Source organism: Vulpes lagopus, chromosome 3, assembly GCF_018345385.1.
Source record: "Vulpes lagopus strain Blue_001 chromosome 3, ASM1834538v1, whole genome shotgun sequence".
Lineage (NCBI taxonomy): Eukaryota > Metazoa > Chordata > Mammalia > Carnivora > Canidae > Vulpes > Vulpes lagopus.
Window position 1 is genome coordinate 144,733,104 of NC_054826.1, and position 14,696 is coordinate 144,747,799.

A 14,696-nucleotide genomic window follows, 5' to 3' on the forward strand; every position below is an offset into this window, starting at 1 on the left:
AGGTTAGACCTATACATTGAAAACTATAAGACATTGATGATAGAAATTGAAGAAGACACAAATAAATTGAAAGATATTCTGTGCTCAAGGATTAGAAGAATTAATATTGTTAAAATGTCCATACTACCTAAATTAATCTACACATTCAACTCAATCCCTATGGTTCCCAACTCAATACCCCATTCTTCAATGGTATTTTTTACGTAAATGGAACAATCCTAAAATTTTTGTGGGAAAACTGAATAGCCACATGGAACTGGACCCTATCTTACATCATGCACAAAAATAAACTCAAAATGGATTAAAGGCTTGAATGTAAGAACTGAAACAATAGAAATGCTAGAAGAAAACAAGCAGTAAGCTCCTTGACATCAGTCTTACAGATGATTTTTTGGATTTGACACCATGGCAAAGCAACAAAAGCAAAAAACAAAACCAACCAAACAAACAAACAAAAAACAGGTGAACTGACTCCACAAATTAAAAAGCTTCTGCACAGTAAAGGAAACCACCAATAAAAAGATAACTTACAAAATGGGAGAAAATATTTTCAAACCATATATCTGATAAGTAGGTGATATTCAAAACATATAAAGAACTCCTACAACTCAATAACAGAAAAACAATCTGATTTAAAAACAGGAAGAGTGGGGATCCCTGGGTGGCTCAGCGGTTTAGCACCTGCCTTCGGCCCCAAGCATGATCCGGGAGTCCCGGGATCGAGTCCCGCATTGGGCTCCCCGCATGGAGCCTGCTTCTCCCTCTGCCTGTGTCTCTGCCTCTCTCTCCCTCTCTCTGTGTCTCTCATGAATGAATAAATAAAATCTTAAAAAAAAAAAAAAACAGGAAGAGGATCAAAAAAATGAGCAGAGGATCTGAATAGACATTTTTCTAGAACACATACAGGTGGATAACAGGTACATAAAAAGGTGCTCAATATCACCAATCATCAGTGAGATGTAAATCAAAACCGCCTGTTTGGCTCGTATCAAAAAGAGAAGAAATAGCAAATGTTGGCAAGGATGTGGAGAGAAGGGAATCGATGTACACTGTCGGTAGGAATATAAATTGGAAAAAAAAAAAAAAAAGGAATATAAATTGGTGCAGCCACTATTGAAAAGACAGTATGGAGTTTCCTCAAAAATTAAAAATAGAACTACCATATAACCCAGGAATCCACCTCTGGGTATTTATTGGAAGAAAATGAAAACATTAACTCGGGATCCCTGGGTGGCGCAGCAGTTTACCGCCTGCCTTTGGCCCAGGGCGCGATCCTGGAGACCCGGGATCGAATCCCACATCGGGCTCCCGGTGCATGGAGCCTGCTTCTCCCTCTGCCTATGTCTCTGCCTCTCTCTCTCTCTGCGTGACTATCATAAATAAATAAAAAATTAAAAAAAAAAAAGAAAACATTAACTCAAAAAGATATAGGCACTCCGCATGAAATATAATAGTCAAGATACGGAAACAATTTAAGTTTCCATTAATGGATGAGTGGATAAAGAAATTGTGGTATATATATATATATATATAATATATATGATATATATACATATATATAATGGAATATTATTCAGACATAAAAAAGAATAAAATTTTGCCATTTGCAATATGAATGAACTTTGAGAGCATTGTGCTAGGTGAAGTGAGTCAGAGAGAGAAAGACAAATACTATACTTATATGTGGCATCTAAAAATGACAAAACATAACAAAAAAACATGAACCCACAGATAGAAAAAACAGATAAATGGTTGCCAGAGGCAGGGGACAGGGGTGAGCAAAATGAGTGAAGAGCGTCAAAACTTCCTTTTATAAAATAAATAAGTCATGGAGTACAGCATGGTGACTATAGTTAATAATGTGTTGCATAATTGAAAGCAGCTGAGAGTACACCTTAAAAGTTCTCATTCCAGGGACACCTGAGTGGCTCAGTGGTTGAACATCTGCCTTTGGTGCAGGGTGTGATCCCGGGGTCCTGGGATCGAGTCTCACATCAGGCTCTCCCTCAGGGAACCTGCTTCTCCCTCTGCCTATGTCTCTGCCTCTCTTTCTGTGTCTCTCATGAATGAATAAATAAAATCTTTAAATAACTGACTATTGTAAGTCAGTTATACCTCAATAAAAAAGTCCAAAAAATAGAGACCGTAAGATCACAATATAAGACACTCTTTGATCATTTATTTCAAATACACCTATTAATTTTGACTATCAGAGTATTTCGCAGAAGTCTTGAATGCAATTGTCCTGTTCTTAGCGAAGTTTAAAATTATCATTTAACTATAGCATCTCAAAAATATGATAACTATTCTATTAATTTGCTATTGTTTTTACAAAGCACATGTTGTGTAAGCCTGAAAAGGAAGTGAGAAATGAGATATGAGCCTTAATTTAGAAGAACCACCTGGAGCTGAAAAGTGAAAAGGGATAAAAAGTGAGATTTCCTATATGAAAGGTGTTTTAGTTTAACTATTTTTAAATGTTCAAGATGTGAGAAAAATGTAATCTTATATTTTCAAAGTATATAGAAATATCCAGCAACTGGATAGGTGCTTATTTTCATGGACCATTTCCTTGGATGGTTTTCTCTGTCACAGTTCATATCACTAAGGGTTGTTATTATAATGTCTTTCATGTCTTTCATGCTATTCATTCATTCATTCAATATATCATTTATTTAATAAATGTTTATTGAACACCTCTCTACACCAGACACTGGGGGTGCAGAGCTGAGTAAAATGTATCAGAGCCATGCCCTTTGCCTTAACATTCATTGTTTTTAGTGAAATGTGAATAAGTTTAAATACCTTCAGGTGATGATAAGTCTTCTGAAAAAATAAAACAGGGTGATGGGGTATAGAATGACTTTAGGGGTGGGTGGTGGGTAGGAGAATACTTTGGGCAGGGTGGTGAGGGGATCTGAGGAGCCAACATTTGCACTGGCAGCTCTGGGAAGTGAATGATGAGACAGAGTCTGCCTGGGGGAGAGATCCGTGGAAAGGGTATTTCTAGCATAGGCAACAGTATGAGCAAATCCTAAGGCAGAAATGCGTTTGGCATATTAAATGAGGACTGTAAAGCCAACCCATGTGCTCAGAGTAGAGTGAACAGGAGGAGAGTGGTCATAGATGAGGCCAGAGAACTATGCAGGTCTCAGAGGCTTGGACAAGAGCTGTTTTACTCCAACCACAAGAGGAAATCATCAGGGGGTTTGGTAGGGCAGTCTGTGATTTTCTTTTTCTTTCTTTTTTTTTTTTTTTTAATTTATGATAGTCACAGAGAGAGAGAGAGGCAGAGACACAGGCGGAGGGAGAAGCAGGCTCCATGCACCGGGAGCCCGATGTGGGATTCGATCCCGGGTCTCCAGGATCGCGCCCTGGGCCAAAGGCAGGCGCCAAACCGCTGCGCCATCCAGGGATCCCTGTGATTTTCTTTTAAAAAGTCTCTCTGGCTTCTTTGGCAGTGGGTGAGAAGATAAACATAGAGAATGTTCAGATGGCCATTGCTACCATCTAGGCAAGAGGGGAGAGTGGTTTGAACAAAGGTGGTAGCAGTTACGGTGGTGAATGGAGGCTTGATTGGGTTCTAGTTTGCCATAGGGTTGACAGGACTCTGATGGATTGGATGGGGTGCCAGAAGGAAGCACTGGGTGAGGAGGGATGCTTTACCCAAGCTGGAGAAGCCTGGATTAGGAAAACACTGTGTTTTTGTTTTGTTACCTTTGAGATGCACTAAAGGGATACACGTAGGGAAGGCAGTTAAATATTCAAGTGTGTTGATCTGGGGAGAGGTGGGAGCTGGACACATAATTTTGTAATTCATCAGCATATAGATTGTATTTAAAGCAACAAGATTGGGTATAACCACGTATGAAGTGACTTAAACTATAGAAGAAAAGTGGTCCTAAGGCTAGAGGCCTAGAATGCCTAAGATTTGGAGGCAGAGTAAAAGAAGAGGTGACCCAGAGAAATTCCAGTGATGTAGGAGGCAAATTGAGAGCACATGGTAATGAAAGCCAACAATGGATTGTGTTCTTAGTGGGAGGAAATGGCCATCTCTGCCAAATCCTGCAGTGTTGTCCAATTAGAGAGAATTGAAAATCGAGATTGTATTTGGCAAGGTGAAATCGCTGCTGACAGATTTGATTTTGAAGGTCATTTCAGCAAATTTCATGAACATATCACTGGAGTGGATTGAACAGAGAGAAGTGAGAAAGTAGATAGAAAGTACTGGCAATTGTTGGTAAATTGTCCTGTGAAAGGGTGCTGAGAGTCAGGGCAGAAGCCAGGGAGGGTGTGGACTCTAGAGACTTTATTTATAGACAACACTTAAGGCATGATGCAGAAAAGTGCAAATAATGGTCAGAGTAAAACTTGACAGGCATGCAATCCAGAGCCCTAGAAAGGAGAGGGTATAGTTCTTCCTTGTGACAAGAGAGTGTACATATATTCAGAGTTAGGTGGGTTGTAGATTGGATGGTGGGAAGGTGAGGTAATTCTTGCCTGTTGACTTCTCTTCCTTCAATGAAGTGTAAAGTGAGGTCACCAGTTGAGAGGGAGGGAAGATGAAGTATTAGAGGCTTAAGGATAAAGGAGACGTGACATAAACAACATGGGGAGTCAGGAGCAATGTCATATTCATAGTTGTATCCTAGCACAGTGCCTGGGACATTGTAGGCACTTAAAGAAAAAAATGTTTGAACTGTAAATGAACGTAAGATCCAGAAAAGAAAGAATCGTGATATGCATCAATGACTTACATCTTAGTAACAAGAGTGATATATTTGGTTTACAAATGGTGTAGGATCTACTTGAATTTATTCAATAAGTTCTAGAATACTACAGGAAGGGGGCATCCTTGCAAGAGGTAATTGAGACAAGATTACTACCTGACACTTTATTTACAAGGCTGCTTTTCCCACTGTGCTAACCTTTTCAAGGATAAGTGGATTCTGTTTTTTTTTTATCTCTGTATTCTCAGGACATACATCAAATGGTACCTGGCACAATGTAAGTGCACAACGATGCCTTTTTAAAAATAAATAGATGGGGGCAGCCCAGGTGGTTGAGCGGTTTAGCATTGCCTTCAGTCCAGAGCCTGATCCTAGAGACCTGGGATCGAGTCCCATGTAAGGCTCCCTGCATGGAGCCTGCTTCTCCCTCTGCCTGTGTCTCTGCCTCTCTCTCTCTCTCTCTCTCTCTCTCTCTCTCTCTCTCTGTGTGTGTGTGTTTCTCATGAATAGATAAATAAAATATTTAAAAAAATAAATAAATAGATGGCTATAAACACCAGGAGCTTCTAATCTCAAGAGGACTTAGAGGCTGAAATAGAAAAGTCATCAAAAGAATTTAAATATTACATAGAGGAAAAGCTGTAGTGGATTGATTATAAAGACAAACAGATGTTCTATGGACATTTTGAGGAGGTCACAATATGCGACACTACATCCCCACAAAACTTCCTTTGTGGCATTATTTCAAGAACGAAAAATGATCTAAATGGATTTTGGCTCTCATTAATATGCCAACTCATTCTCAATGGAGTTTACAGACTCTTTGATCTTTTCTGCATAATAGTAACAGATTTTGTCCTGTTCAGCTAACACTGTGTTACCGTAAACTACATTCCCAGATGCTTCTGTCTGGCATCTGTCACCCGTCTGGCTGACTCTCTTCCTCTCTAGACATTGGAGAGATGTCTTTACCATCCAGCTGATAAAGCACCACATTCATCCATACCTCTGGGGAAGGCCAGCCCAGGGAAGTTTGGACCAAGCAGGCAGGTCCTGGCTCCATTTGGCTCCTATGTTAGGCTTTTCTTACCTAGAGTTTTGTGTAACAGGGCCTCCCCATTTCTTGTAACATCACTTTCAGAAGTCAAATATTTGGAAAAAAAAAAAAAAGAAATAGAGGAAAAAATGCTTGGAAGTATATGAGGGAAGATAGCAAAACAGAAACAGAAAGGGAGGAAAAGAGAAATCCAACCACTTTAAAGTCAGTTAATACTAATTATAGCCATTCAATAAAAATACAACAGAAAATACAATAAAAGATTAAGGGATATAATAAACTGGGGTGCCTGGGTGGCTTGGTCAGTTAAGTGTCTGGCTTCTGCTCAGGTCATGATCCCAGGGTCCTGGGATGGAACTCTCGGTGGGGAGCCTGCTTCTCCTTCTCTTTCTCTCTCTGCCTGCCTCTCCCCCTGCTTGTGCTCTCTTTCTCCTTTTGCCAAATCAATCAATATTTTTTTCAAAATAAGAATATTATAAACTTCATGGCCAATTTTAAAACATAGCAAGGGGGGATCCCTGGGTGGCTCAGCGGTTTAGGGCCTGCCTTCAGCCCAGGGCATGATCCTCGACACCCAGGGTGGAGTCCCACATTGGGCTCCCTGCATGAAGCCTGCTTCTCCCTCTGCCTGTGTCTTCCTCTCTCTCTATGTGTGTCTTTCATGAATAAATAAATAAAATCTTAAAAAAAAAAAAAAACATAGCAAGGCGGTAAGGAAAGAAAAGTTGAGAAAGAAATGCAACTCCAAACTGATCATTGTGTCCTGTAACAAAGATCACAGAAGCTATTTTTATAATAGGCAGACAATGTGTGGCCATAGTTATCTCTGGTTTCATGTGTATATATCACAACAAAGCACGAGAGAGAGAGAGAGAGAGAGAGAGAGAGATTGAGAGAGAGAGAGAATATAAACTACTTACTAAGGCTTTTACTAGGCACACTTGGCTTTTTTGATGTAGAAATAATTCGGAAGGGGGAAGGTGGTGAACCCTTACTCAGTCATTCTGTAAGTGGCTCGCGCCCTCTAGTGGATACTTAGTCCCCTGCATGTGGCTTTTAAATCGCACTTCTGAGATAAAGGTCTTTGGGGAAAAAATAACTGAAATTTTTTAGAGGGGGAAAAACTACTCAAGTTTTAATGTCCTGATGTAGAGGGGTTTTTCCCCAGTGTTTTCTGGCAGCGAAGCTAAATTTTTTTAAAGATTTTATCCATTTATTTATGAGAGACACACAGAGACAGAGACACAGGCAGAGGGAGAAGCAGGCTCCTTGCAGAGAGCCCGACGCGGGACTCGATCCTGAGGCTCCAGGATCTTGCCCTGGGCCCAAGGCAGGTGCCAAACCGCTGAGCCACCCAGGGATCCCCGAAGCTAAAATTTTTTAATTGGGGAAAACACAATATTTGTCTGTAACATAATTAATTAAAAATAAGCTGTCTTAAAAAAAAAAAAAAAGGCTGGCTTTGGGGCGCCTCGCTGCCTCAGTCCCTCGAGCCAAGGTTGAGTTCAAGCCACATGTTGGATGTAGAAATGACTTAAAAATAAAATCTCGCTTTTTCGCAAGGGGTTTGCCGCCAGAACACAGGCGTGAAAACCACCGCTAAACCTAAACCAGAATGGGAAAGGAAGGGACTCACATCAACATCGTGGTCATCAGGTTCTTCCCTTTGCGCTGGGTTCAGAAGAGGCTTGTCCCCTCTTCTGTCCCTGTGGCAGAAGGAAGGTCACGTTGGACCCCAATGAAGTCGCCAATGCAAACTCCCATCAGCAGATACGAAAACTGATCCAGGATGGGCTGATTATCTGGAAGCCTGTGACTGTGCATTCCCGAGCTCGGTGCCAGTAAAACACTCTGGCCCTCCGGAAGGGCAGGCCTATGGGCATTGGTAAGAGGAAAGGTGCTGCCAATGCTCCAGTGCCTGAGAAGGTAACGTGGATGAGAAGGATGAGAATTCTACACAGGCTGCTCGGAAGCTACCGTGAATCTAAGAAGATTGACTGCCAGCCACATGTATCATAGCCTGTACCTGAAAGTGAAGGGTCACGTGTTCAAGAACAAGTGGATTCTCATGGAACACATCCATGAGCTGAAGGCAGGCAAGGCTCGCAAGAAGCTTCTGGCTGGAGCAGCCTGAGTGGCTCAGCGATTTAGAGCCGCCTTAGGCCCAGGGCCTAATCCTGGAGACCCCTGCATGGAGCCTGCTTCTCCCTCTGCCTGTGTCCCTGCCTCTCTCTCTCTCTCTCTCTCTCTCTGTCTCATGAATAAATTAAAAAAAAAAAAAAAAGGAAGCTTCTGGCTGACCAGGCTGAGGCCCGCAGATCTAAGACCACGGAGGCCTGCAAGTGCCGTGAAGAGCGGCTCCAGGCCAAGAAGGAGGAAATCATCAAGACTGTCCAAGGAGGAAGAGACCAAGAAATAAAACTCCCTCTCTTGTCTGTACATAGCGGCTTCAGCATTAATCAGATCAGTTATTCAATAAAACCAACCTTTATCTGCCAAAAAAAAAATTGTTGTCATTGGACACATGGATTTGGGCAAGTCTACCACTACTGGCCATCTGATCTACAAATGTGGTGGGATCGACAAAAGAACTATCAAAAAATTTGAAAAGGAGGCTGCTGAGATGGGAAAAGGCTCCTTCAAGTATGCCTGGGTCTTGGATAAACTGAAAGCTGAACGTCAACATCAGCTTGGAAATTCAAGACCAGCAAGTATTATGTGACCATCATTGATGCCCCAGGACACAGAGACTTTATCAAAAACATGATTACAGGGATCCCTGGGTGGCGCAGCGGTTTAGCGCCTGCCTTTGGCCCAGGGCGCGATCCTGGAGACCCGGGATCGAATCCCACATCAGGCTCCCGGTGCATGGAGCCTGCTTCTCCCTCTGCCTGTGTCTCTGCCTCTCTCTCTCTCTCTCACTGTGTGCCTATCATAAATAAATAAAAAAAAAAAAATTTAAAAAAAAACATGATTACAGGCACATCTCAGGCTGTGCTGTCCTGATTGTTGCTGCTGGTGTTGGTGAATTTGAAGCAGGTATCTCCAAGAATAGGCAGACCCGGGAGCATGCCCTTCTGGCTTACACACTGAGTGTAAAACAACTAGTTGTTGGTGTTAACAAAATGGAGTCCACTGAACCACCCCAAAGCCAGAAGAGATACGAGGAAATCATTAAGGAAGTCAGCACCTACATTAAGAAAACTGGCTATAACCCCGACACAGTAGCATTTGTGCCAATTTCAGGTTGGAATGGTGACAACATGCTGGAGCCAAGTGCTAACATGTCTTCATTCCAGGGATGGAAAGTCACCCGTAAAGATGGGAATGCCAGTGGAACCACACTGCTTGAAGCCCTGGATTGCATTCAGCCACCAACTCATCCAACTGATAACCCCTTGCGTCTGCCTCTCTAGGACGTCTACAAAATTGGTGGTATTGGTACTGTCCCAGTGGGTGGAGACTGGTGTTCTTAAGCCTGGCATGGTGGTCACCTTTGCTCCAGTCAATGTTACAACTGAAGTAAAGTCTGTTGAAATGCACCATGAAGCTTTGAGTGAGGCTCTTCCTAGGGACAATGTGGGCTTCAGTGTCAAGAACGTATCTGTTAAAGATATTCATTGTGGCAATGTGTTGGTGACAGCAAAAATGACCCACCAATGGAAGTAGCTGGCTTCACCGCTCAGGTGATTATCCTGAACCATCCAGGCCAAATCAGTGCTGGATATGCACCTGTGCTGGATTGTCACACAGCTCACATTCCTTGCAAGTTTACGCTGAGCTGAAGGAGAAGATAGGTCGTAGTTCCAGAAAAAAGCTGGAAGATGGTCCCAAGTTCTTGAAATCTGGGGATGCTGCCATTGTTGATATGGTTCCTGGCAAACCTATGTGTGTTGAGAGCTTCTCTGACTATCCTCCTCTGGGCCGTTTTACTGTTCGTGACATGAGACAGACAGTTGCTGTGGGTGTCATCAAAGCAGTGGACAAGAAGGTAGCTGGAGCTGGCAAAGTCACCAAGTCTGCCCAGAAAGCTCAGAAGGCTAAATGAATATTATCCCCAATACCTGCCGCCCCAGTCTTTTTTTAAAAATTTTTTTTATTGCAGTTCAATTTGCCAACATATAGCATACCCAGGGGAATATTTTAAAAAACCAGAGCTGGGGGCTCTCACAATGTCAGATTTCAGGTTGTTCTACAAAGCTGTGATCATCAAGACAGTGTGGTACTGGCACAAAAACAGACACATAGATCGATGGAACAGAATAGAGAACCTAGATATGGCCCCTCAACTCTATATTCAACTCTATATGTCAACTAATATTTGACAAAGCAGGAAAGACTATCCACTGGAAAAAAGACAGTCTCTTCAATAAATGGTGCTGGGAAAATTGGACAGCCACGTGCAGAGGAATGAAACTGGACCATTCTCTTACACCACACACACAAAGATAAACTCAAATTGAATGAAAGATCTAAATGTGAGACAAGAATCCATCAAAATCCTAGAGGAGAACATAGGCAACACCCTTTTTGAACTTGGCCACCCCAGTCTTACTTAGTCAGTGGTGGAAGAACCGTCTCAGAACTGTTTGTGTCAATTGGCCATTTAAGTTTAATAGTAAAGGACTGGTTAATGATAACAATGCATCGTCAAACCTTCAGAAGGAAAGGAGAATGTTTTGTGAACCATTTGTTTTTTTTGTGCATGTGTGGCAATTTTAAGTTATTAGTTTTTAAAATCAGTACTTTTTAATAGAAACAACTTGACCAAAAATCTGTCACAGAGTTTTGAGACCTATTAAAACAGAAGTTTAGGACAGCCTGGGTAGCTCAGTGGTTTAGTGCCGACTTCAGCCCAGGGTGTGATCCTGGAGACCCAAGATCAAGTCCCACATCGGGCTCCCTGCATGGAGCCTGCTTCTCCCTCTGCCTGTGTCTGTGCTGCACCCCCCTCTGTGTCTCTCATGAATAAATAAATAAAATCTTTTAAAAAAAAGTTTAATGAGAAAAATAAATAAATAAAAATAAAATCTCAAAAAAAAGGTGTCTGACAAAATGAAATGGCAGTGAAAGAGACAATAGGAAAGCTTCCTCTTATCCATTTGCCAATATCTTCATCCAACTCTAAAGATTTTGCACGCGGGAATTTAACTCTGCAAATGGGTCAATATTATGCTATTAGTTGCTATTTACATATTAGTGAATGTACTTGTAAAAACTTAGTTAACTAGACTTCTTTTCCTTATAGTCTATATGTAAGACCATCCTTTCACTTATGCTAATATAGTTCTTTACAGAGCTTGCTATAATTTTTTTGTGTGTGAATTTGTAGCTTAATCCAGTGCTAAACATGATAGAAAAATAGTCTGCACTTTGATTCGTTACTGTGTTTTCAGTGAACAGCAAAGACTGTATGATTAATACAGCTCTAACAAAAATAAGGTAACTATGTCATGTGTTGGTCCATTATTTGATAGGCAAAAGCAAGCTGTGGTATTGACAAAATTCTTTCACAGACACTGTTGGCACCAAAGAAGATGGACCAGATCAGGGAGAGTAAGAAAGGAGTTTTTTTTTTTCTTCAAGTTTTTATTTAAATTCCAGTTAGTTAACATACAGTATAAATTTAGTTTCAGGTGTAGAATTTAGCAGATTCAACACTTACATATTACACCCGGCGCTCTCATCACAAGTGCGCTCCGAAATCCCTATCACCCATTTAGCCCATCACCCTGCCCTCTCTTCTGGTCACCATCAGTTTGTTCTCTATGGTTAAGAATCTGTTTTTTTGTTTTCTTCTCTTTTCTTCCCCCAATGTTCATTTATTTTGTTTCTTAAATTCCACATAAGAGTGAAGCCATGTGGTATTTGCCTTTCTCTGACTTATTTTGCTTAGCATAATACTTTCAATCCATCCACATCATTGCAAATGACAAGATTTCATTCGTTTTATGGCTGAGGAACATTCCATTGTGTATATATTTAGATAGATATAGATAGATAGATCCCACATATTTTTTAAAAGATTTTATTTATTTATTCATGAGAGACACACAGAGAGAGAGGCAGGGACATAGGCAGAGAGAGAAGCGGTATAGGCAGAGAGATAAGCAGCCACATCTTCTTTATTCATTCATTAATCAATGGACATTTGGGCTTTTTACATAATTTGGCCATTGTTGATAATGCTGCTATAAACATCGGGGTACATGTATCCCTTCAAATTGGTATTTTTGTATCCTTTGGCTAAATGGTATTAACGGATCATATGGTAGTTCTATTTTTAACTTTTTGAGGAACCTCCATACTGTTTTCCAGAATGGCTGCACCTGTTTGCATTCCCATCAACAATTTAAGAGGGTTTCCCCCTTTCTCAACATCCTTGCCAACACCTGTTGTTTCTTGTGTTTGGGTGTTGTTTGATTAAGTTCTTTATAGATTTTGGATACCAACTCTTTATCAGATATGTCATTTGCAAACATCTACTATTCCATAGGTTGCCTTTTAGTTTTGTTGATTGTTTCCTCCATGGTGCAGAAGCTTTTTATTTTGATGAAGTCCCTATAGTTTGTTTTTGTTTTTGTTCCCTTGCCTCAGGAGACATATCTAGTAAGAAGTTGCGACAGCCAATGTCAAAGAGGTTACTGTCAAAATCCTCTGGGATTTTGATGGTTTCCTCTCTTACCTTTAGGTCTTTCATCCATTTTGAGTTTATTTTGTGTATGGTGTAAGAAAGTAGTCCAGTTTCATTCTTCTGCATGTGGCTGTCCAGTTTTCCCAACAGCATTTGAAGAGACTTTTTTCCATTGAATATTCTTTCCTGCTGTGTCGAAGATTAGTTGACCATAGAGTTGTGGGTCCATTTCTGGGTTTTCTATTCTGTTCCACTGATCTATGTGCCTATATTTTTGTAAAAGATTTTATTTATTTATTCATGAGAGAGGCAGAGACACAGGCAGGGGGAGAAGCAGGCTTCCCATGCGGAGCCTGATGTGGAACTAGATCCCAGGACTCAGGGATCATGACCTGAGCCAAAGGCAGATGCTCAACCACTGAGCCACCCAGGTGCCCCCAAGATATCCAAACTTAATGAGGTAAATGAATTTGTGGCCAGACAACACAAATATTATTTAGAAATACATTTAAATCACCAAACGTTTAGCTGATTTGGTTATTAAGTTAAAATGGTAGAAGCCTGGGCCACATAATGCAGCCAGTAGAAACGGGTACTGGCTGTGGCCAATTAAAAGTTGCTTCTTGTCAGGACTGCATATGTGGTTGGGGATAGGCTCCACCTGCCCAAGACCAGCTGATCCACTTGTACTGAGCATGTGCTACACAGGTCAGGTTAGCCAGGGACCTGTTACAGGAAGTATCAGGAGAAGCCTGATGGTGGTGAGGCCAGGAAGCTATTGGGGATACCTGTATTTGCCTAATTCCAAGCCCTAATCTCCACAATGCACATATTCCCCCTAAAGGCAGAGCTGGAGGAAACTGCACTGCCTTGCCAAGGTGGGGCCAGGCCTGACAGTGTGGGCATTCCGAGCTGGATATGTCGGTATAATGATAAAAAGAGATTGTGCTAAGGAGGAAAGAAAAAAATCTCTGAACCCCTAAAGAATCATTAGAAAAGGCGTTTTAAAACACAGTGAAATTGCACACATAGAAAAAATTGAGGCTTACATAGCAGAAATAACCGCTCAATAAATAATAAGCAGGAGGGGGGGGGGACATCCGAGTTCCCTGATCTCCAGGCTCCGCGCTGCGAGGTCCCCGCCCAAGGTGGGACGCGGGGGTGCGCGGGGGTGCGCGGGCGGGAGCCTGGACCCGGGCAGCCGTGTGGACAGGCCAGAAAACGAGAAGTGAGCAGGTGGGGATACGACGCATCTGCGTAACCTGCACAAAGGCAGATGCCGCCCCTGGACTCCGGGCTGAGGAGACAGGGCTGCCTGGTCAGGACGGAGTTAGCTGGGGAGACCCGAGGGAGCCCTGCCGACCCGGCAGAGGGGGACCGACTGGCCGCTGCAAAGCTGCTGCCTCGGCAGGATTTTTGGGGTGGCTCCCTCCGCCCTGGAGGCTGTGCGGGTGGCTTGGGGCCAAAGCGAATCCCCCAGCCGGGAGGGCCCGGGCTGCCCGGGAGCGAGGGCTGTGCCCAGGCCAGGGCCTCCGTCCGTGGAAACGGGGCATCTGCCTAATTCAAGGCCTGATCTCCACCGAGGTGCATAGTCCCCCTGAAGGCGGGGCTGAGGGGAGCTGGGGCACTGCCTCGCCGGAGCTGGGCCCCAGAGAAAGCCGGGAGGGGAGCCTGGGTGGCCCCGCCTGTCAAGCAGCAGACGCTGGGTTTCAGCTCTGGTCTCAGCGCGGGAGGTGGAGGGGCTCCTGCGGGTCTCTGCTCCCAGCACGGGGCGGGGGGGCTTGGCACTCCCTCGCCTCCACGCCTTTTAAAAAAAGAGAGACAGGGGATCCCTGGGTGGCTCAGTGGTTTGGCGCCTGCCTTTGGCCCAGGGCGTGATCCTGGAGACCCGGGATCGAATCCCACATCGGGCTCCCTGCATGGAGCCTGCTTCTCCCTCTGCCTGTGTCTCTGCCTCTCTCTCTCTCTCTCTCTCTCTCTCTCTCTCATAAAAAATAAATTTAAAAAAAGACAAAAAAAAAATAAAAAAAAAAGAGAGACATACCTGAGAGCTTTGACTGCTCGAGGGGACCCCATCAAGGCAGCCAGTCCAAATGAGGACAGTCACCAGTTTGAAGCTGCCACCTCAGAAGCGTCGTCGGGGCAGCCGCTCTGCCTGGAGGCTGGCGGTGCAAGGGGTTGGGGGCGGGCCTGAGCTCACGGCTCCCGAGGCCCGGGCTGCCCGCGAGGCTGCTGGGCTGCGCGCTGCGCACGTGCAAGATGAGTAGCCTGGGCT

At 43.2% G+C, this 14,696-nt stretch overlaps 1 pseudogene; it reads left to right on the forward strand.

The window, feature by feature from the left end:
• Window positions 1-3,126: 3,126 nt before the first annotated feature.
• LOC121487148 lies at window positions 3,127-7,989 on the forward strand (annotated as a pseudogene).
• Window positions 7,990-14,696: the final 6,707 nt, after the last annotated feature.